The following is a 24,233-nucleotide window of genomic DNA, read 5'->3' as shown; positions in this document are numbered from 1 at the left end:
AGTTTTGAATCTCAACAACTTTGTTTACTGCCAAGTCAGCCCTAATCAACATAATTATCAGCCAGAATTGCATTAGATGATGCAAGATGTCTTCAAAAATAGCAGCCGTTTTATAAGAAAAGTGCCTTGTAAACATGCTGATCATTCTGGGTTCTGTAGGGCGCATTAGAAAGTAATGCAGCCGGAAGCATGCATGTTAAAGATGGCTGGCAGGCGGCCTAGTTTCACAGCCACCCGCTCCCACTCCGACCCTGACAGTCAAGCCTCAGTGAGTTACATGACATTAGGGCACCACAAGGAGGAAAACAAGCTGCCTACAGAATGTTGCTGCCACTTTTGAGGACACACACAAGGGGAATTCTAGTAAGGGAAGAAATGTTTGACACAGAGCTCTCTCAGGAGAATAATACGAGTTGTTGTTACACTGCCGGAATAATGTATTAATTTTGGTGGGAGAGTTTAAAGAATACAAAACAAGAATCAGAGTAACTTTGTTTTACAGATAGTCTTCTTCTGGAAAATGATCTGTGTAGGAGGGTTTTCAGATTTGCATAATATTCCAATTTAATGGGTTTTTCGAAAAATAAGGCTGATGATGTCTCTAACTTTTGAAAAACACTATGTGAATGTATTTATTGATTTGACTCCTATAATGAGATACAAATTGAAAGAAATTTTAAAATTAAAAACATACTGCAGTGCATACTACAAAAATGTACTATTTACCATCCGTCATCGCATTAAGATCCACACTAACCCAAAGATACTTGATTTTTGCTGCAGTTCTTTGAAGACTTTAAAGGAACAAAAATAAATCATAATCATAAACTAAATTATGTATTTTTTTTAATTATGTATTTTTTTAAGTACACAAATACATAAAAAAACAAACATAGGAACAAACAAACCATAGATAAAATGGCAAAAAAAATAAAAATAAAAATAAATAATATAAATGTATAAATAATTTACAAATAAATTAATATTTAGGCATTATACATACATTCATACACACTTATGAACATATTGTGGCGGGGTGAGGAACTACACGACAACCGATGGACAGAGAAAGTCCCCGAAGGGTGGATTTATTAAGTAAAATAGTGCTCTTGGTGAAGGCGGTGCTCTCCTGTGGCGCTTCAAGTCCCTCGTGCTCGCTGTGTCCTGAGTGGTGGATCCCGTGCTGTGCTCTCCTTAGTGGGGCTGACGGTCACACGCTGCTCTCTGTAACAGAGGAGGAAAGGGTTAGCGTCCTTGTTGGGAGACATTCCTCACCACTCTGTCTTCCTCCTCTGCTTAAGAAGGCTCCGCTTGATGAGCTGCAGGTGCGGCCGCTCAGCCCGTGATGAGCTCGTGCCGGTGATTCCCGTGTGTTGCCAGGGCGACGCTGACGAGCGCTCGGGACGCATGTCACACTCCCCCCCCCTAAGGGTCGACCTGCGCCTGCGGTACAATGGGGAGATATGGGGAGGGTGGGGAGTGGAGCCTGACAGACCTGCGAAAGCTGCCCCTATCCTGGAGAGACCGTCCGCGTTGGCGTTGGCCGTCCCCGCCCGATGTTGTATGGTGAAGTGGAAGTCCTGGAGCGCAAGGAACCAGCGGGTTACCCTGGGGTTGGTGTCCTTTGCGCGGGCCATCCACTGCAGTGGCGCATGATCTGTCAGCAGGGTGAACCGGCGTCCGAGGAGGTAATAGCGGAGCTCCAGGACTGCCCACTTGACGGCCAGTGCTTCCTTCTCCACGGCGGCATACCGTTGTTCGGTCGGGGTCAGCTTCCGGCTAATAAAGATCACCGGGTGTTCCTCGCCGTCCTGGACCTGGGAGAGAACGGCTCCCAACCCGGTGTCCGAGGCGTCGGTTTGCACCAGGAAGGGGCAGTTGAAGTCGGGGGCTCGCAGGACTGGCTCCGTGGTGAGGGCTGACTTCACCTGCTGGAACGCCTCTTCCGCTTCTAGACTCCAGGCTATCTTCTCCGGTTGCCCCTTCCTGGTCAGATCTGTCAGGGGAGAGGCTAAGGAGGAGAAGTTAGGGATAAAACATCGGTAGTATCCTGCCAACCCCAAAAAGGCTCGTGCCTGGGTCTTGGTAGAGGGCCGCGGTGCCGAGAGGATAGCTGTCACCTTCTTTTCCTGGGGGCGGATGAGGCCACGTCCCACGCAGAAGCCCAGGTACTTGGCTTCGGAGAGAGCCAGGTGACATTTCCGGGGGTTGGCGGTGAGCCCCGCCCGGCGGAGGTCCAGCAGCACCCTCCGGAGCCGCTCTAAATGTTCCCCCCAGGTCTCTGAATGGATGACCACGTCGTCGATGTAGGCCGCGGCGTAGGCCATATGGGGCCTCAGCAGGACATCCATGAGCCTCTGGAATGTGGCGGGGGCCCCGTGCAGGCCGAAGGGAAGGACCCGGTACTGCCAGTGGCCACTGGGGGTCGAGAAGGCTGTCTTAGGCTTGGCATCCTTAGACAGGGGGACTTGCCAATACCCTTTGGTGAGGTCGAGAGTCGAGATGAACCGGGCCCTTCCTAGTCGATCCAGGAGCTCATCGACGCGGGGCATGGGGTAGCCATCGAATTCAGAGACCTCATTTAGGCGGCGGAAGTCGTTGCAAAACCTTAGGGTGCCGTCGGGCTTCGGGACCATGACGATGGGGCTGGACCATGGACTCCGCGAGGGCTCAATTACCCCCAACTTCAACATCTCCTGCACCTCTGTCTTGATTGCGTGTCGCCGAGCCTCCGGGACACGATAGGGCCGCTGCCGGACGATGACTCCTGGTGGTGTTTGGACTTCGTGCTGGATGACGGTCGTCCGCCCTGGCAGAGGGGAGAACACATCCGAGAACTGACCGACCAGGTGCTGCAGTTCCGTCTTCTGGGCTGCGGAGAGATGGGGATCCATGTCCACAACCACGGGAGAGGTGGCGGCGAGGGCCGAGAGCTGGGGTCCGGTCCCCACCCAGCGCTTCAACAGGTTTATATGATAGAGCTGTTCTTCCCTTCGGCGACCGGGTTGGCGCACTTTGTAGGTGACGGGTCCCACCCGTTCGGTGACCGTATATGGGCCCTGCCAGCGGGCCAGGAACTTACAGGCTGAGGTGGGGACCAGTACCATGACGTGGTCTCCCGGCTGGAACTCCCGGGGTTGGGCAGCCCGATTGAAGAGGCGCTGCTGGTCTTGCTGGGCCTTGGTCAGATGCTCCCGGACCAATGGCATGACCCTGTCGATCCGCTCTCTCATGGCCTTGACGTGCTCGACGGTGGTCCGACATACCACAGGCTGTTGTTCCGAGGCTTCCCGGGCGACATCTAGGAGCCCTCGGGGCTGGCGGCCGAAGAGGAGCTCGAAGGGCGTGAAGCCGGTGGACGCCTGGGGTACCTCCCGGACCCCGAACAGTACATACGGGATCATCTGGTCCCAGTCGCGTCGGTCCTCGGCCACGACACGCCGCAGCATCTGTTAGAGGGTCTGGTTAAAGCGTTCCACGAGCCCATCGGTTTGCGGATGGTATACGCTGGTCCGGATCTGTCGGACTTTGAGGAGTTTGCAGAGGTCAGCCATGATCCGGGACATGAAAGGGGTGCCCTGGTCGGTCAGGATCTCCGCTGGTAGGCCAACCCGACTACTCAGTAGGAAGAGCTCCTGGGCGATGTTTTTGGCGGTGGCCTTGCGGAGGGGAATGGCCTCTGGGTAGCGGGTGGCATAATCCACGATAACCAGGATATGTTCATGCCCCCGGGCGGACTTCGGCAGCGGCCCCACCAGGTCCATCCCGATGCGCTCGAAGGGCACCTCAATGATCGGCAGCGGGATCAGCGGGCTGGGGGGAGGAGTATGTGGCGAGGTCCGTTGGCACGTCGGGCACGCTTGGCAGTACCGCTTGACATCCGCCTCCAGTCCTGGCCAGTGGAAGCGGTCCCGGATCCGTTGCACAGTGTTTTGGGCGCCGAGGTGGCCAGCCATCGGGTGGGCGTGGGCGAGTTCCAAGACCGCCGGGACTTTGCTCCGCGGTACCACCAACAGCGTCTTTTCCTCCCCCCTCCGCTGGCCGACATAATAGAGCAGGCCGTTTTGGATGATGAAGTGGGGTGTGGGGTGGGGAGCTGGTTGTAGATCCTCTCCTTCCGCCACCCGCACTTGAGACCAGCAATGCTTGAGGCGCTCGTCCCCACGCTGCTTTTTGGCGAGCGTCCCCCCTCCCGTTATCTGCTGGAAGACATCGAAGAACAGGTTAGAGTGTTGGGAGGGGGACTCACCTCCTCGAGGGCTTCCCCAGTCAGCAGCGGCGCGAGGAGTCGGGCCCACTCGTCCTCGGACCACGCCTCCCGGACTGCGGTGGCCTCAAACATCCGAAGATACATCTCCACGTCGTCATGCGACGTCATTCGTGGCATCAGCTGGACGGCTTGGACACGGGGGTCAGGCAGCGGCGTGCGGTGGGCGGCGGCATTCTCCACCAGTGTGGCGGGGTGAGGAACTACACGACAACCGATGGACAGAGAAAGTCCCCGAAGGGTGGATTTATTAAGTAAAATAGTGCTCTTGGTGAAGGCGGTGCTCTCCTGTGGCGCTTCAAGTCCCTCGTGCTCGCTGTGTCCTGAGTGGTGGATCCCGTGCTGTGCTCTCCTTAGTGGGGCTGACGGTCACACGCTGCTCTCTGTAACAGAGGAGGAAAGGGTTAGCGTCCTTGTTGGGAGACATTCCTCACCACTCTGTCTTCCTCCTCTGCTTAAGAAGGCTCCGCTTGATGAGCTGCAGGTGCGGCCGCTCAGCCCGTGATGAGCTCGTGCCGGTGATTCCCGTGTGTTGCCAGGGCGACGCTGACGAGCGCTCGGGACGCATGTCACAATATGTATAATCATGCATTAAAAAACAAGCAAACAAATAAAAAGCAACATCAAAATAAATGAATTAATTAATACAATTTATAACCACCATTATTTTATTTTACCATGAGTTTTATCAAAATCCAGATTTTTTTGTAAATTTGTCTATTTATTGAGCAATCACTTAGTAACTTAACCCTGGCAAATGCAAAGCAATATCATAGGGGGATAAAAAGCAGCTTTATTGGTCAGCAGGTGTACTTTTCTTTCTACATGCTGACTTCTTACCCAGCCCGTCTCCCTCTGGCACCTGCTGATTTAATGTATTGTCAGTGGCAGAATCTCAGGCTCAATTTCTTAGGATCACTTCCATGATGAAGCCGAAACATGGAGAATCTGGGACACGTTAATATACAGAGGAGATGCCAGTCCTCTGGCTAATGATGAAAAAAAAAAAAAAAACACCTCAAATGACCTCCAAGGTGACACCGCAGTCATTATTAGCTGGCAAGAAAGTGATGAAAGCCCTGGGAGGTGTGACATCGCCTCCTCTTTTATCTGGGATAGGATGATAAAGGAGGAAACAATTGAGAACTCAACTCACCTTTGCAGGAGGACAAAATAAAGAGGGCCTCGAGAGTCCATCATGTAGAAATGTTTATAGATAGTAAAAAAGACAGTTTGTGTAAGTTGATTAATGAAGTGCATGGCTGTATTGTTCACATGTGCCCTGAATGTGGATCATAATAGTGTTACAGGACTCTGTCTCTGTTATCTACATGACATCCCTCTGTTACCTCAAATCAGATCTTTTAAGCACACTTCATGTTTAGGGAGCACTTCGCTTGATTATTTGATTCAAAGTACAGTATGAATCCATCTGAACTGCATGCAAGAAATTCTTGGTAAGAAAAATCCATCCGTCCGTCCATCCATCCATATACTGTTATAAATAAATAAATAAATACATTTTATATACATTTGGACAAAATAATGAAAATGAAGTATTATTTAGGTAACAAAGTCATACCAAGAAAGAGAAGAAATTAGAAAGAAAGAAATTCTATTTAAACCATAACATAAACACAAACAAGCAAACAAACAAATAAATACAGACACCTTTATAGAAAAATTTAATAAATAAAATTTACTCACATTTAGGCACCATTATTTGTCTCTCAAAATAAGTTTTAAGAACTTCACCCAATTTTAAGATAATGAGAAGCATAAATAAAGTCAAAGTTATCCAAACTAAGTTTTGACTAATTTTCAATCCTCTTCAATATTTCAGATGAATGCCAAACAAACAAGCAAAGAAAAAAACAAAGAAACAAATTTATTTTAATCAACTGATCTCTGTAATGTATAAGAAGAACCAATCTGTTCAGATGAGTCATTGATAGAGCTCTTTTAAAGACACATTTCATTCCTGTTTCATCCTGATAAAGCAGCTGCTTGTCTTCACTCCTTCCAGAGATTATTAGCCCCCGCTGCAGATTTCCCGTTAGAAAGCAAGTGATCAAAGATGGTAATACTGTATTTGCAATTACAGCAGTTAATTGAAGATGCATGCTGATGTTCTGCAGAGATTTCAATGTGAAATTGCTCTGGAAATCGGCACAGATGTTTTAATCAGAGTGCATTGACCCTTGAAACCCAACATGTCTTACACAGACAATCAAAAGGGTTTTTCCTGTCATAGATGGAGCGCATCATTGGAATTATTGTTCTGATGGAGGCGGTTATTGTTTTAATTTTGCCCATTAAGAATGATTAAGATACGGGGCGTTATTTAAGCTTGATTGAATATTTAAAATTTGAAATTTAAAACATGCCAGAACAGGACAAAAGCAGCAAATTTTTTCAAATAAAGTCAAAATGTCAACATGAAGTAGTGTGTAACACAGCCTCTAGGTGTTTGTTGCTTTTAAAAAGTGGCAGCACAGCAATGTGATAAAAGTTATGAATGATCAACAAATGCTTTTCTTAATTACAAACAATTCCTTTGCGAAGCAGAATAGATCGTTAGCTGAACTGTACAGGCCATTTAGGGCTGCCAAGCAACACAACACACAAATCCGACAATGTGAATATTCAACTTTTTCATGTGTTTCATGTTTAATTTTCTGAGTTAGTAGCTGTTTCTTTTTAATTATTTGTGCAATTTCTGAGTATAAATTGATTCGATGCAATTTTTTTTTTTCAGTGTATACCAATAACCTACAGTAAAACCTGGTTGTCTACGATTTCACACATCTAATTCTGAAGAAATGTATGACATTTAACGGTTGTAATAGTGGTTAGTGAAGGACAGGTGTCTATCATAAATCTCTTGGCTACCTGAACTGCAGAATAAAGCCATTAGTTTTCAAAGTCAAGGCTGATGACAGTTTTCAACATAGCTCTGAAAGTCTGTTATTGAAGAAGTCTGTTTGAGTAAAGACATCGAAGCAGAGAGAATCGCTAAACCAACCGGAGCAGCACTAGTATATAATTAAACACTCCATTTCAGCTGACTTCTATTTTTAATTAGTAGTGTTTGCTAAGTCAAGCATCACTACTATTGCTCATACTGGGTTACTGATATGAACAAACCTCCAACACCAAGTATTACATTTTGGAGGTCAATTCGTCCCGCACCGTTTGTGCTATAGACACGAATGGTTGCTTGAATTTTGCAGCTTGATAAAGAGAGGCATGAAGTATGCCATTCGTTAAAGCGATTTTACCACCGTTAAATTTAAGGAGATTCAGATCCAGTTTGAGCTGAAAAAAAAAAAAAAAACACTTGTTTAACTATACAGCAGCTATGCAGGCCTTCCAACTGGAAGTGATAAATTCACATTTTCAAAATGTGCAAAAGTTTCATTTTCCAGTTAAGCTATAAAAATAAAAAATAAAAAATAAAGAAAATAGTTTAAAATCTGTGTCCTCCCATGAAACAGATTATTTATAAAATTATTATCCGAATGATTATTTTATCTGCTGAAATAATGCAGTTCATTTAATGCATTCCAAAGCTCTTCTCTTGTTTGTTTCAGAAATATGCAAATTCCTAGTGATCTCACAAAACTCACTTTACCAAGTATGCAACAAGACCATATACAAAGCTGTGTTTAATAGCTACTCCAAAAGTCAAGTATAATATATGTGTTAGGTTAAGCTGGGGTTCTTAATATTAATAATGAACAAGCAGTTCCTTATCTCCACAAAGCCTCAAGTATATTACGACCATGTCATTCTGGCACATCTCCCAGAAGTGTCCTGGCTTGGCAAAGTGTATATTGCATACTTAATTTATGAACATATTTTATGATATTCACATCTAAGCCTCAAATATAAAACAATTTGTTCGGTCATACTGTATATAGACCACTCTCTGTTCTATTCAGTTCATAAAAACTGATGCAACAACAGTGATAATTTCTCTGCATGCAGGCATCAATAGCAGTATATACAGTACTACTGATCTGGACCCAAAATTTAAGCATTTTTTACATTTATTTGGATTGCAAAATGAAACAAAAACTTGACACCACTCAGAATGTAATGTGCACATAGTGAGGTCATGTGACAATGAAGAATACTACATTGAGGTGTTCATCAGTGCACAATGCATTGGGTACAATATGGCAATAGATTTTTTTTTATTCAATACAACTATCAAAAAATACTTTAAGACAAAAGGTCTTTAAAGATTTATACGTGTGGTTCAGTGTAATTAAATAAAAAAAAATAATAACGTAATAATTTGTAAAATTTGTTGAGGTGTGTCATGGGTGGATGTTGTAGGAAGTGCACAACAAAGGACGAGAGAGAGAGAGAGAGAGAGAGAGAGAGAGATGGGGGGGGGGGGCATTAATAAAACCACAAGGATGCAGAACAAAACACAACCACTTAAATGTAAACATAATGGACAGTGAACCGAGCAATCTCGGGATCTTAAATACACTGGGAGTAATTAGGAAGAACAGAAACAGGTGAGAACCCATTAGAAACTATGACAACTAACAAGTGGTGGGAAAGTGAGGACAAGGGAAACAATCAAATTAATCAAGGAACACATGATTAAGCCTAAACAGAACAGATACATAACATAAAAATCTGTTTTTATGCAATGTATTAAATTGGTGTAAAGTGATTATATGCTCATTACTTAAAATCAGTATGTGTTTTTCCATGACATAATCTCAGCAAATTAAGGTAATCATTTTCAACTTAATTTAGGTTAAAAAAATTCTACTTTAAGTCAGTTTAATGTAATTTAAGTTGAAATAACTTTTACAGCAAATTTGATCAATAGTATAGATAATATAGAAGTTTGATCTTAATAAATTCCTTATATGCATTTCTTTATTTTATGTATTTATCAAACTAAACAGAACATGATACAAACTTTCGTGAAGTGCCTGTATTGAGAAAATATTAACGTTGTATTTGTAAAAGTATTTGTATCAACTTTTAGGATTTGTTTTCCCATTAAAATTAATTGTTCCAATACACACACAAAAACTAAACAAACAAACAAACAAACAAACAGACAGGCTTGTATTTTATGAAATCACAATGCCAAATATGTTTAGCTAGTTTTATTGTCATGGTCTTTTAGTTTGTTTTTTCCATCACTTTCCTATTTTCCATCTCTCATAAGTTTCCATGAACACTCATTAATCATTAGCTGTTTGTCACTTTTGTTCATAATTTTCTATTGGTTTGCTCTTCATGATCCCTTTGTGGTACACACATGGTTGCGCCTGTCTGCTCACTGTTTATTAAACCTTGTTTTTACTTTTATCTGTCAGTCTCAGTGTGACTTAAATAGCAACAAATCCATTTTCTTTAAAGTGAGCCTTTTGCTTCTTCAGAGGAATGTAGCTCGAGGAAAGCATATCTGTAGTACCATGTTTCACATACCATCTAAAAAAAAATAAAAAGGACATTACAATGAATACCTGTGAAACCTTTGGCAGCACTGCGACACTCAACAGCTCTGTTGTGCTGAGTGTTGACATCAGCTGAACCAGGGTCAATCCATGATGGTCCCGCTCTGAAAGGAGTGGACTAATCACCGGAGCAGGGCTCAGGGCTTTGAGAGGAGAACAGTGGGAATTCACTAAAGCCCTATTTGGTGAAGACTAAATCTGTGGTTCTCCATCAATACTGTCAGACAGCCTGGAGGATGCCCTTGTGACTAACTGCTCTATGTGCACACCTGGAGCAATGCCGATCGGCCTCATGGCCACAAGCTAGAAGCACTGACAAATGATCACTGCATTTTCTTTTTAGTGGGAACACTAGGCAGTACTTAAAATTTTGATATTTTTCACATCAAACACCCTACTGTAACAGACAGTTTTACTCCTGGTAGGTAAAAAAAAAAAAAAAAAAAAAAAAAAAAAAAAGGACACACCCCACACACACATACCAACAACCCTGAATGGAAAGCACTGAATGATGGCACACTGTTGATTACCACAGTAGTGATTAAATATTGACTGGTCTTATGATCCCATAATAATAATAAAAAAATAAAATAAAATAAAATATAAATAAACAAGGTTTTGAAAACTCATCACATGCCTAATATATATATATATATATATATATATATATATATATATATATATATATATATATATATATATATATATATATATATATATATATTTTAAATGGCCAATAGCCTAAGACAAACCACTGTTATGGGAATTTGAAACTGAATACTACTCTTCTTGTTTCTGCCATATTAGGAAGAGTCAGATATAAAATGAGTAGGCATATGATAGTGTGCAAGTCTGTATGAAGGCATGTTTTGTGAGTCTTTAGAATTTAACGAGAATGAGTCGTCAGTAGCATGACGTGTTTGTGGGAATCACACATTTTTTTAATTGCAGTGGAGTAAGCACATTGCGTGTACACAAGGCTCTCCTCAGATTGGAATAAACCACTGGTTTCATCTTTAAACAGTTGAGATACATGGACAGGAAGCTCATTTTGCGGGCCGCCAGACTTCATGCCCCGGTAAAAACATCAGAGGGAGCAATGCTGTCTTTCTTTTCAGATTTTTCTCCAATCATCGAAAAAATAAGAAGTGCATTTGCAGCAGTTAGGAAGGAAATGAGAGAAGCTGGCATCCAGAATTTTCTTTATACTGCAACGCTAAAGGTAATTCTCAATCAAGGTGAACCTAAAATGCTATACTCCCCTAAAGAAGTGGGGGGTGGTTTAATGGTAGACTCAACTGGATTTATTTTCATATTTGTATTTTGTTTTATTATGCAGTAATTCTGTTTGACACCTATGACTGACCTTAATATTTTGAGTTGTAATATTAATGGCTTAAATGGCCTGCACAAACGTAAAGGTTTTCTGGATTTTATTTTTGTGGAGAAGAAAGATTGATATAGTGTTCAAGAATCCCATTTGAAAGAGGAGGATGTACACAGGTGTAATAATAAGTGTTATGAAGTGGTATCTCATTTATCTTCGAATAATAAAACCAAGGGTGTCCTAATATTGGTGCAGAGGACTTGTAAATATTATTTTTTTAGATAAAGGTTGTGATACAGATGGTAGAATAACACATAACACATTGTATTTCTTTCAGTTTATGCCCCTTGTACTCCTGACCCTACTTTTTTCTCTGTTTTGTCAACCTATATCTTGATATTTTCGGGTTTTGAAATTGTATTGGGTGCAGATACGAATTCTGTAATGTTGCATATCCTAGATACATCTGAACCAAAGGAATCTCACTCTCAAGCTTTTTGTTCTGACAAACTTCTGCAATGTGTAACCTCATCCTCATTGGTGTATAGTCTGCATTTATTAAATCCTTCTGCTCCCTTTCACCTTTTTCTTTGCTACTCATAAATCCTATGTCATGGTTTGAAGGTTCGTCTGCTCATTCGGTGTTACTGCTCTGGTCTGATTGTCTATCAGCATCAGAGGTGGGTAGTAACGAGTTACATTTACTTCGTTACATTTACTTGAGTAATTTTTCGGGGTAACGAATACTTTTCGGAGTATATTTAAAGATGGGTACTTTATACTCTTACTTGAGTACATTTTTTGGGAAAAATCTGTACTTTTACTTCGTTACTGTGGGCGACGCCCCTCTCGTTACTTTATCTTAATGCAATAAATGCTTCAGTTTATTCCAAACGCGCCGTCTACTTTTCTCTGGACAATGAGCGATTACCATTCGCGAATGATTCATTCTTTTGAGTCAACTCTGTTCAAAGGCTTGATCAAACCAATTGGCAAACGAGTGAATTGGTTCATGAATCAGTTTGATTGAGTCGTTCAGTTCCATGCTGCACGCGCTGAGCTCTGAAGCGGTTCACTCAGAGTTGAAAACGGGGCTATGGAACTGCACTGAATTGAAAGCTAATCTGCAAAGGCTATTATTTGCTTGCGATGGAGATCCTTATTAGATGAACGCGTGTGCTGTCTACTGTTTAACAGGTAATAACTTGGGCTACATTCGATTACAGTACACGATACCACTGTGACATTAGTTTGTTGTAGGTGTGTGGCTTATAACAGGTTGAATGCAGCTTCCAAAAGACAAAGAATAGCCGATTAAGATTTGATTAATTTTAATACAATCACACCAGAGATGGGGACTCGAGTTTGAGACTCGGACTCGAGTGCGACTTAAGTCGCACAAACAGTGACTTCAGACTCGACTTGAGACTCGTCCTCGAAAGACTTCAGACTCGACTCGGACTTGAGCTCCGGGACTCGTGAACAATGTTAATTTTTAGTAAACGTCAGATGAGCTCGCTGTTAGAGTTGTGACGTTCGCGAACGAACCGATTCTTTTGAACGGCTCATAAACATGAACGATGGGAGCCGAGTCACGGCTGGAGGGGAGCCGTTCTTTCTGTCGCTCTTTTTTCCTATGCGTGTTTCAGAGCGCGTGTTTCACACAGATGCACACAGATGAGCTCCTCCGCGAGACAGAACAGTTATAGGGGGAGGGGCGCACCCAGCGCAGGCCAACCCTTTATAGCGTGATGATATTAGTTGTGCACGCATCCTTCACGTGAGTACTCCAGTGGAAAAAAACCTGCGTGCCTCTGTCATTGGGTAGGAGCGGAGCCATGACGTTTTGCACAGATATTCATTGCAGCCCACTTTGTTATTGTTCATTGACTTGAAGGGGCTGATGTCCTATTTGGAAAGTTTACAGTAGTAATAGTATGTAGACATTTCCATTTTATTTATTCTAATTTTATCTACTTTAAATATTTTTGGTTCTCTATCAAAATGTTCTTGTGTGATAACAATGTTCTTGTGTGGAAGTGTTTGTAGTAAAAGCTGTTTTGCACAGAAATTCATTGCAGCCGGCTTTGTTTTTGATGTTTATTTGTGAGTAGGTATTGTATGAATAACATAAGTCAGCGTAGCTTTGTTCATTCTTAAGCCAGACAAGAGGTGTGCAGCTATACAGCCAGGACAGACAGAAGGCCATTACTGAATCCATAAATGCAAAATACAGATATTAACTTAAAAGTAAAGCATTCTTGGTGTTTTTGTCATGTTGCAATAGCCTGTTTACACTGATTATATACCAAAATCAAAGTTGATATTGTATGCTAATAGATAGAGTTGTCATAATAACATATTACATGCTTTGAATTCCTTATATATAGCTATGCAGTGTTCTAAGCAGCTTGGATGGGTCGCTGTACGTGATGCAACATTTATTATAACCAGAGACTTAATATAATAAAGAGACTTGAGACTTGACTTGGACTCTAGCTCAGAGACTTGAGACTTGACTTGGACTCTAGCTCAGAGACTTGAGACTTGACTTGGACTCTAGCTCAGAGACTTGAGACTTGACTTGGACTCTAGCTCAGAGACTTGAGACTTGACTTGGACTCTAGCTCAGAGACTTGTGAGCATCTCTGAATCACACCAGTGCGAGTACGTTCAGCAAGTCATATCATCAGCTGCTAAATTCAGATCTGTGATCGCTTGCTGGCGCTGAGCCAGAGACAGACGCGTTTTTACAGCGCTGCGCATTAACCAATCACACACGGTTCTGTTGAGCTTTTGAATGCAATGGCCAATCAGAGGTGTTCCGATGAGTCATCGCTGAAAGGCCGGTGCTTCCTTCACTCGCTCACTTACTGAATACCTCTTTCTGCCGAATTCTCTCGTCAGAAACAACAAAGTGCAGATGTGTGTACGAATCTATAATTAAGATATTGATTTCACAGTGTTGACAGTTTCAGTGATTTTAATGGTAGTTTCTGAGAGTGAATGAAATCTAGACTGTCAGTGAAAATTATGTTTAATAATGTAAATGTTATTTGCTCTCTTTCTGAACAATGAAAGATTAGTAGCAATATTTATATCACATTAATTTTCAATGTTAAATTCACATTTAAAATAAAGTCAGTCGTATTAAAAATATGTTATGGCATGATACCTATATTTGTTACTTAAATAAACAGACAGGGTTTTATAATAAATTACATAAATTGGATTAAAGGCTGATGAAATATATACATTTATACACACACACATACATTACATACATTTTTTGTCTATATATCTATATAAAAAAAGGCTCCGTATATATAACCCAAAGTAACTAGTAACTAACTACTTGAGTAGATTTTTTTATCCGATACTCTTTTACTCTTACTCAAGTAACTATTCAAGACTAGTACTTTTACTTTTACTTGAGTAAATATTTCTAGAATTACTTTTACTTTTACTTGAGTAAAGTTTTTGGGTACTCTACCCACCTCTGATCAGCATCAGCTGTTGCTGACGAGCAATCAGATCAACGGCATGTGCGTCTTGTTCTGTGAGTCTACAAATAGTCCTGTGTTTGTCTTGTTCATTGTCAGATCGTTGTTACTTGTTCTCTGTTGTCTTGCTTCTTGCAGTGTCCTCCAGTTCCTGTTTGTTTGGACGTTCCTGCCACCAGTGCTAGTGCCTTGGATTGTTCGCCCTAGTTGGCGTGTCACCATTGTTTCCTGTTTTGGTCCCTGTCTTCAAGGATTCTGCCCACTGCAGTCCCTGAGCTGCCAAGGAACACCTGCCGAACAGAGACTTGTATCTTCTATCTGGCCTTGTTTGTTCTCTTGAGTATTTAATAAATACCTTGTTCATTCGCAGCTGGGTCCAGTGTTTCTGTCTCTGACATAACGATCTGACCAATCATGGATCTGGCGAATGTAACTGAACTGAGAGAGATTTAAAAGAAAAACGAAGTTCGGTTTGATCGTCAGGATGAACAGATTACGGCAACCAGTCGAGCAGTTCAGGCCTTAGTAGCGCAGGTCTCTGATCTTACCAACCAGCTGCAACATCTGAGAATCGAGCCTGTCCACGTGCACACTGTGCCCACACCATCACCCGGAGTTCCACCCACCAGCCGATCTACCAGCAACACAGAACATCATCTGCCACCTCCTGCTGCTTATTCGAGTGACCCCCAACTCTGTCATGCTTTTTTGACTAAGTGTTCACTGTTCTTCGCTCTACTGCCGTCATTTCCTACTGAGGAGTCCAAGGTGGCATTTGTCATTACGCTGCTGTCTGGACGAGCAGCGATGTGGGGAACAGCAGTATGGGAGCAGCGACATCAGTGTATGGATTTGTTCAAAACCTTCAGTAATGAACTTATGAAAGTGTTTGATTGTTCTGTGTCTGGCAAAGATGCGGCCAGGGTGTTAGCAGATCTACGGCAGACTACTCCATCGAGTTCCAGATGTTGCTAGCAGAGTGTAGCTGGAACAACAAGGCACAGTGGGACATGTTTCTGCATGGGTTGGTCGACCGTATCCAGAATGAGATATACAGTCTGGACTTACCTACAACATTGGATGGGTTGATTGACCTAGCCATTCGAGTGGACACATGGCTGAAGCATCAAAATTGTCTGATACAGAGAGACTGGGTTATGGACATGGAGACTCGTTCCAACACCCCTCCAAGCGATACGGTTGGTACCTCACTCGATCCCAAACCCATGCACGTGGGAAGAGTTCACCTCTCCCGGGAGGAGAAGGAGCACAGAAGAGCGCAGGGACTGTGCTTATATTGTGGAGCAGTGGGTCATTTTGCGGTAAAGTGCCCGGTATAAGTCAGGGCCCGTCAGTATCAGGGAGGTTACCTTGCATTTCCTTGTGTGAATCCTCCCAAGAGTCTAATCTCCTCCAGGTCAGACTGCAGTGGGCCACCTCTCATCATCAGTGCGATACCTTGGTGGACTCCGGAGTGGAGGGGAGCTTCATGGACCGAGGTCTGGCCTGAAGGCTTGGGATTCCCATCATTCCCATCACTCATCCCATCGCTGTCAATGCTCTGGGTGGTCAACTCCTGTCCTCCGTCACACACTCTACCAGATCGGTGAGTCTTGTCACATCAGGCAACCACGTGGAGGAGATTCGATTCCTCCTCATTGACTCTGCCGGTGTTCCGGAGGTGTTGGGGCACCCATGGCTCACACTACATAACCCTCACATAAACTGGTGGAATTGTTATGCGTCTTGTTTGGTGTCGGGTTGTTCTTCTGTGTCTTGTTCTGTGTTGCAGGAGGAAGATACGGACCTGTCTAATGTGCCCGGAGAGTACTTTGACCTGGAGGAAGTGTTAAGTAAGGCTGCTTCTCTTCCTCCACATCGTCCTTATGACTGTGCCATAGAGTTATTGCCAGGTACGTCTCCGCCTAAGGGCGGGTTATACTCCCTTTCCACTCTGGAGAAGGAGGCCTTGGAGAAATATATTTCTGATTCTCTAGCAGCCAAACTCATCCACACTTCCTCTTCTGCAGGGGTGGGTTTCTTTGTGTGTAAGAAGGATGGTACCCTGCATCCTTGTATTGACTATTGAGGACTGAACAACATCATGGTAAGGAACACTTATCCCTTGCCGTTGATGTCTTCAGCTTTTGAGAGACTGCAGGGAGCCTCCAACAAAGTTGGACCTTCGTAACTTCTATCATTTGGTCTGCATCAGGGAGGGAGATGAGTGGAAGACCACTTTTAACACCCCCAGGGGGCACTTTGAATACTTGGTCATGCGTTTCGGCCTGTCCAACTCCCCCCCGGTTTTCCAGGCACTTGTCAATGACTTGCTGAGAGACATGGTCAAACAAAAAAAAAATCTATATTTTTATCTGGATGACAAATTTATATTTTCTTCGTCTCTCCAGGAACACATTCAGCACGTCAGACGAGTGCTTCAGAGGCCGTTAGAAAATGGTATTTTTGTCAAGGTGGGAAATGCGTTTTTAATGCACAGTATGTCCCCTTTTTAGGATTTATTGTGTCGTCCGAGAGGGTGCACATGGATCCTGACAGGATTCAGGCAGTGACATTTTATTCGCAATTACAGCCAACTAGCCGTGCCTCTGACTGCCTTGACCTCCGCCATGACAACCTTCAGGTGGTCTAGTGCAGCTGAAGCTGCAATTACTTAACTCAAGGACTGCTTTGTTTAAGCCCCCATTCTTGTCCCCCCTGATTCCTCTCATCAGTTTGTGGTGGAGGTCGACGCGGTAAAGGTGGGGGTAGGTGCGATTCTCTCCCAGCGCTCCTCTGTGGATGGCAAGGTACATCCGTTCGTTTATTTTTCTCATTGTTTGTCACCTGCCGAATGAAATTACGACATTGGTAATAGAGAATTGTTGGCAGTCAAGTTAGCCTTGGAGGAGTAGCGTCATTGGTTGGAGGGTTTGGGGGTACCTTTCATTGTTTGGACCGACCACAAAAATCTTGAATAAATCAGATACGCTAAATGACTTAACTCTAGGCAGGCTCGGTGGGCACTGTTTTTCAGTTGATTAGATTTTTCCATTTCTTACCGTCCAGGTTCTAAAAACATCAAACCGGATGCCTTTTGCCATATTTTTGACCAATCTGAATGCCCGGTATCTACCGAGTCCATCATTCCATAGAGGTGTGTGGTTTCAATGCTAACTTGGGAGATCAAATTGAAGGTCCGTACGGCTTTACTTGGGGTAGTGCCTCCGCCCGGGGGTCCACCAGGTAGGTTATTCATGCCAGAGAGGTTGTGGTCCAACGTTATTCGGTGGGGTCATTGTTCCAAGGTGGCTTGTCATCCAGGAGTAAATCGTACTATTTCTCTTATTAAGCAACGGTTTTGGTGGCAATCTACGGCTCGCAACACTCGCCATTTTGTATTAGCCTGCTCGGTCTGCACTAGCCGTAAAACTTCTACTCGACCTCCAACAGGGTCATTCAGCTGTTGTCAGTTCCTTCGATACCCTGGTCACACATTGGGCTAGATTTCGTTACAGGCCTCCCTGCCTCCCAGGGTAACATGGTGGTTTTAGCCATGGTTAAATGTTCTAATTTTATCCCTCTGCCAAAATTACCTTCTGCCAGGGAGACAGCGGTTGCTGTTATAGACCACTTTTTTCGTATTCATGGCCTCCTGACGGATGTGGTCTCTGACAGGCCATTGTAGTTTCCTGCTTCGGTTCCTGTCTTAGAGGATCCTGACCACTGCAGTCCCTGTGCAACCAAGAAACACCTGCCAACCAGAGACTTGAATCTTCTATCTGGCCTTGTTTGTTCTCTTGAGTATTTAATAAATACCTTGTTCATTCGCAACTGGATCCAGTGTTTCTGTCTCTGACATCCTATTTGCGAATAGATTCTATTTTCATTTCTGCTTCTTTATCTTTAGCTGTTCATGATGCCGATATCTGTTCCTTATCTCTGTCGGATCATGATGGAAATTTGTGCAGATTATCTTTGATCCCTCGGCTATCTCATGCTATTAGATGGCAATTTAACCCTAAATTGTTACAGGATGAAAACTTTTGCAGTAAATTCAGAAATAAATTTGCTGGCTTCATTGATCACACTACAGGAGCTGGAGTCAGCAATCCGATCTATGAACAAGGGGAAATCCCCAGGCAAAGATGGTATTCCAATTGAATTGTATTCTACTTTTTCAGATTTAGGACCCCTCATGTTAGATATGTTACATTTTTCATTTACTCAAGGCTCATTTCACCCATCTATTAATATAGCTGTCATTTCATTTATGTTAAAAAAAAAGATAAAGATCCAATTTCCTGTTCTAGTTACCGGGCATTTATTTGATAAGGATGTCAATTATATATATAAAATGTTAAATTATATGCCAAAGTACTATCTTGCCATTTAGAGAACTTTATGAACAGGCTAGTTCATCATGACCAAACAGAGTTAATCAAATCTTGCTCAGCTTCGGATAACTTACGCAGGTTATATCATATTATTAATTTAACGAATAGTTATTTGCCCTGTCTTTCGAACCCTTAACTGACAATCTGAAACTATTTCTCCAATAATTAGACAGAATACTCATCATCATATTTTTTGTTTGCGGATTAAATTATATTCCCCGAATTTAACAGTCTCTGCACTGGCTACCTAATAAGTTCCGTATCAGTTACAAATTATTATTACTTACTTATAAGGACCTCAATTGTTTAGCTCTTGTATACCTAACTAGCCTTTTACCACGCTACAACCCATCACGCTCCCCAAGGTCAGGCAGTACTCCATTTCATTGTCCTCAATAGACTCATAAGAAAGTAAACACTCTGGGAAATATCTATGATGATAGTGGTTTACAATCCTTCCAGAATCTAAAAACTCCATACAATCTGCAAGCCACCTCTTTTTTTATTTATTTGAGCATTAGATCGTCCCTATGGGCATATGGGGTGTCCTCGAACTCTCAACTGCCTATTCACCCTTTGCCCAAACTAATCCTTCCATCTGAGGAATCTCCCTCCTCTGCTTCAGTTATCTATCTCATTCTTCTTGAGCATTCATACAAACCTTTATCTATTACAACTGTTTGGGCTAAGGATCTTAATGAGGATGTGTGTGTTTTATTTTCTGATCAGGTATGGGGAATGTTTAAATAGTTTTCTAAAAACCCTAACCACCAAATGATTCATTGGAAATTGCTGCATAGGTTTTACTTGACTCCAATTAAACATTTTTCATATGAAACTTTTCCTATGTGCAATCTCTTTTCGCAAGGATCTTTAGGCATGTTTTGGCATTTGTTCTTATGGGAGTGCCCCTCTCTTTCACCTTTTTTGGACACAGTTCTCTGTTCTCATCTTATTTGTTTGATACTGTGATATGTTTGACTCCACGCTATTTTTTTTAATAAATGGCTTTTGGGACCTCACCTTGTCTGTCAAACAAATAGGTTTATAGTTAGCTGCTCTCACAACAGCAAAAAGTTGTCAGTCATCCTTTGGAATCCTCCTAACACAATGGACAGACAAACCTGGACTGTGTATTTGTGTCACGTTCAGGACACAGGAGAAAAGAAATCCAAATGCAGTGTGAGATTTATTGGGGTAATCAAAATCAGAGTCGAAAACAAGCAGAGGTCGTTACAGAACATTAATCCAAACAGGATCAAGAACAGGAACTCAAAGACGAGGAAACTAGGTGACGAAAAAAGGACTCCATGACAAAAACAGAACGGTTAAAATAGGCAGGATAATGACTATGAAAGTGAAGACACCTGAGTGCAATTAACAGGTGTGCAATTACGTGATGAAGGGACAAGGCTTTGTGGGAAATGTAGTGCCTGCGGTGAGGTGCCTATGGGGAAGTGAGACCACTAGTGGACACCCAGGGAAACACAGACCAGACAGCGTGACAATTTGTTAAGACAGTTAACTTGAGGGAACCAGGGGCGATTCTAAGATTTTGATTTTAGGGGGGCTCAGCCCCCAATAAGGGTATGATTAAAAAATATTATTTTACTATTAGGGTAGGGTTGTATACTACTAACCTTATTGCAATCCACTATTCCATTGTATTCCCTGTATTTCATATATGGGAGTAGGAGTACTGACTGAGCCATATATAACACTGTAAAAAAAAACTAATACAGTTTTTTACATGTGACCAGTCACTGGAAAATTTTGAATTGGGAATGTAGATTTTTTTTTTTTTTTTTTTTTTTTTTTTTACCATAAAGACTTCCTGATTCAGTATTAGGACATTCTTGTTTATCCTTTGATGATACCACTGCTTTTTCTTATGAAATGTACGTGGAAATTGGCAGAAAATTAAAACAACATAAGGGTTCAATGACTGCAATGAATCTTGGGAACACAGTGGTATTGTGTGTGTGTGTGTGTGAGAGGCTGTCTGTTCTATTCTCACCTGACTGTTGCTCATTTGCAGACCTACTCCCGCACGACAAAAAAAATGTTGTATATCCATCTACAATGAAATATAAATTATTATATTTTATTTTTATTATTATTATTATTATTATTATTAATTTTTAGCTTTTTAGCCTTTATAATCAACAATACGGTTGGTTATACATCAAGTCAGCCCCTGAAAATTTATTTCATTTCAAATCATTTAACTAACCAGCTAATATTCATTAAGAATATAGACAAAACATGTATTAATATAATTGTCTATTGGCAATATGTTTAATCTGTTGTATATTTATTTCTATTTATTAAAAATAACATCATTATCAATTTGCCACTTCTATAAATCAATTACTTAAAAAAAAAATAAAAAAATCACAGATCCCTTTAGCCTACTCTTACTCTAATATATGTATCATGATACACTAATGATTAATTATTACTTAATACAAAATTATGTTTAATAATAGAAAACAAAATAACTCCACATGATGTTTCTCTCTCTGTGCCATTTAGTACTTTCAGACAATGATGTGTGTCATTAATAATTTATTTTGCATGGCTGCATAATGTAATGCCGAAATACACAATAATATGTTTTCAATTTCAAAAAGTAAATTAAAATAAATCATGATCGTTTTCTAAAGTATGTTTTCATGGGTGTTAATCGCTTCATTTTTGTTGGAAGAAAAAAAAAATCTGTCACACTGTGATAAAGGCTGAAAGTGAACGCAGCGAAGACGTACTGGTATTGGATGCGAGAACACACACACCACACGCACACACGCACGCACACACACACGCGCACACGCACACACACACACACACCTTGTACTCTCTGATGTTCGCTCTGCTCGGCGCCCCTGTGGATTGAAAAACGCGCTGAATCCATGCAGACTCAGATCAGGGGAGGAGCCGGAACTTGATGCAGCTTGCCACCGTCTCAAATGAGATTTTAAAGGGGACTGAAGCGATCACTAATTAATTAATCAAATAATTTTTAGGGGGGCTGGGCATAAGTTTAGGGGGGCTGAAGCCCCCTAAAAAGGGCCTAGCGACGCCCCTGGAGGGAACTCTAAACTTCTCATATATATGGGTCTAATGTAAAAACTAAATTTATGGCTTTCAGCTTTTATTGTAGTCATCATTTCTAAAATCTTTGTCAAATGTATTTTACTGGTATTTATATATTAATATTGCCAATTTTTTGTATAACTGTATTCACATTTTGTTTAATATTTCTTTTATATTTATATTTGTTAAAGTTGGACCGGGGGTGGGACTGGTTGGGATAGGTTGCTTTTTGTTTAGTACTACTGTTCCCAGAATAAAATTTCAATAAACAGCTGTTAACAGAAAAGAATGACATGTTTGTGGGTGAGGTCAAGTTGTTTGAGGCCAGCCAAAATAAAACAAAGTTGTGCATTATGCAAATGTGCTACCCCATGATGTGTAGCCATCACGGAAGTGGGATTTGTATTACTAATGACTAGTTTTAAATATGTGAGTTTAAAATGGTGCCCCAGTGTGGAATATGTTACAAAAGTAAGTATCCTAATACTTTTATTTGGACATATATATATATATATATATATATATATATATATATATATATATATATATATATATATATATATATATATATATATAGAAACCTAAATTAATAGTGGAAAAGTTTTTAAGTATTTCAATTGAACAAATTAGTTTTAAGTGCAGTAAAAGTGCAATGCTATACAATAACGTAAGAAGAAAAAAAAAAAAACCTCTAGGTGAAATTAACTCTTTTTAAGATAAAAGTGTCGGTTTTCTACTTTTTAGACTGTAGGCTATAGGCTGTTTTGAATGTTTTCTATTGTGTCATGTTGTTTGTACTGTATGTAGTTCATGAAACATTGAGTGTCATTGCTTGCATTGCATCTTTTTTTTTTTTTTTTAAATGTATGATTTATATATATTGAAAATAGCTCACCCTTAAGTCCCTTTTGTTGTTCTGATTCCAAAATATGTGAGTGGCCCCAGTCTTTGCAGTATGGACCTGTTTTCTTGTCCACCTGACAAATGTTGTGGTAGAAAAGAAATGCCACAACTCTTAACAAGCCACACCATGTCTGTAGTCACCGTTCCAAAGAAGATGAGCAAGCAAGCAACCCTAATATTCCTGAATTCACTTTGTAAAATACAATAATGACATCTGAATCAGTCTAATTGAACATGCAAAGCACAATCTTGCCCTACAGTCATGACCAGTCACAAGTGCAATAATCATTTTAGCTAATGCATGAATTAATAATGCGGCATCAATGGACAGTCTTGTGACCCACCCAATCTTTGCTTTTCCTCAGCAGTTTTGAGACAGTAATTGAGGAAGGCGCCTGGCCACACTGCCTCTGGATCGCATTGTCTCCATTAGCCACATTGATGAAGTTTTTTTTTTTCTCCATCGCCCAAATGAAGGAAAGCATTTCCACACCACGAACCCAATGTCCTGTGGTGCGCTGTTTTAGACCAGCTATCCTAATGGGAGATTATCAGTGAGTGAACTAGTTTCCGTCAGCAATCTGGATTCAGAACTGTGACTTGGGAATTTGCTCGCTGCTAACTCATGCTAATGAGCGCTCTGAAGAGATGCAGGCAAACAGGGAAATTCAGTTCCCAAACTTCCAGTGGTGTTGAATATGAGTGCTGATCCAAAGGTGGCTTCTTTGAAGAATAAGGTGAATACTTGGCAAAACGGGTGAAGTAGTTCTATTCGCATGTTACTGTATATGGTCTGACAGAATGAAGGTCTGGTCCAGTTCATTGCAAAAGATAGTCTTTAATCAGTATTTTTGTCTTGTTTTCCAGTAAAAAACATTCTTGTTCCACTGGCGAACACTTTTTTCTTCATCTTCTTATTATTTTAACATTCATTTAACTATTTTGTGAGGATTATGCTCAAAACAGAAATATAATAAAAATAAATGTTTGACCCTGTGGTTATAAAAAAAATATCTAATCTAATTCAAGATACAGTATTTTTCTGTGAAAACATGAATTGTAAATATCTTTTTATAGCAATTTTTTTTTTTATTCAAACAAAAATTTATAAACAATTTATCTGTTTTAATATATATACATCTATATATATATATATATATATATATATATATATCCATGGGACAGAACGGAAAGAACAAAAACATTCAGAGGGGAAACACACAATAAACGGTTTAGGTAGGTTCTTCT

This window comes from Carassius gibelio, chromosome A1, assembly GCF_023724105.1.
Source record: "Carassius gibelio isolate Cgi1373 ecotype wild population from Czech Republic chromosome A1, carGib1.2-hapl.c, whole genome shotgun sequence".
Classification (NCBI taxonomy): domain Eukaryota; kingdom Metazoa; phylum Chordata; class Actinopteri; order Cypriniformes; family Cyprinidae; genus Carassius; species Carassius gibelio.
This window is presented reverse-complemented; position numbering follows the sequence as displayed.